This window comes from Hevea brasiliensis, chromosome 3 (genome assembly GCF_030052815.1).
Source record: "Hevea brasiliensis isolate MT/VB/25A 57/8 chromosome 3, ASM3005281v1, whole genome shotgun sequence".
Taxonomy (NCBI): Eukaryota; Viridiplantae; Streptophyta; class Magnoliopsida; order Malpighiales; family Euphorbiaceae; genus Hevea; species Hevea brasiliensis.
Window position 1 is genome coordinate 104921649 of NC_079495.1, and position 1082 is coordinate 104922730.

The window sequence follows — 1082 nt, forward strand, 5'->3', positions numbered from 1 at the left end:
CTAGGTGGTGGTTGCCTAGGTTATTGGTATTGATGCCCTTGTTGTTGTGGTGGAAAGTTCTGAGTTAAAGCTTGATTTTGCTAATTCCCCATGAAAAATTGGGATGATTCCTCCAAGCATATGAAGGATAATCTACTCCACAGCTCATTGTTCCTTCTGCATAAGCAACTTGTTGAGAACTTCCAGAGCATGATGATGAACTGACTAGCATACTTAAATCCTCCATTTTCTTAGCAAGGACATTAGTGAGTGCATCAAATTTGGCATTGATCATGTTGAATGGATCAAGCTCATACATTCCAGCAACTTGCCTTTTTTTAGTTGGAGTTGGCCCTCTTGGACTACTCCATAGATGACTGTTCTTTGCTATTTTCTCTAACAACTCATAAACTTCATCTTCATGCTTAATGATAAATTCCCCTCCAGTTTGAGCATCAATGATTCCTCTGATAGCAGGAGTGACATTTGTGTAAAAATTCTGGTTTATCATCCATTTAGGAATGGTATGATGTGGACATTGTCTCTCCAACTCCTTCCATCTCATCCATGACTCATAAAGAGTCTCATCTTCTCTTGGTCTAAAAGCAATCATTTGTTTCCTCAACTCTTGAGTTTTTCCAGGTGGAAAGTATTAGGCAAGAAATACATCAGTGAGTTGCTCCCAATTTGTAACAGAGTTATGAGGTAAAGAATCAAGCCAATCCAATGCTCTATCCTTCAAAGAGAATGGGAATAGCTTCAATCTTGCTGCATCATCAGATACTCCAGGTTGTTTTTGCATATCACAAATCATAGCAAACTTCTTTAGATGTGTGTGTAGATTTTCAGAAGGATGTCCCCCAAATTGGAAATTTTGAATCATTTGAAGAACCCCCAAATCCATCTTGTAGCTATTTGCATCAATTCTTCTTCTTCTCTCTCCTCTCTCTCTCAAATCAAAAAAAATGCATGATCCATCATACTCCCTTCCACTAGCAGCATTATTTTACTCTTCACCCTTTTGCATTTTTTTTTTGTTTCGATTATTTCCAGCATTACCACCACCAATTCTAATTCTTTCATCAGCCATGTCTGTTTCAATT

At 37.9% G+C, this 1082-nt stretch overlaps 1 non-coding gene across 1 annotated transcript; it reads left to right on the plus strand.

Moving 5' to 3' along the window:
- Positions 1-500: 500 nt before the first annotated feature.
- On the plus strand, positions 501-608 carry LOC131178955 (small nucleolar RNA R71). The gene has a single exon (XR_009147962.1). It is a non-coding gene; the product is annotated as a small nucleolar RNA R71 (small nucleolar RNA).
- The last annotated feature ends 474 nt before the right edge of the window (positions 609-1082 follow it).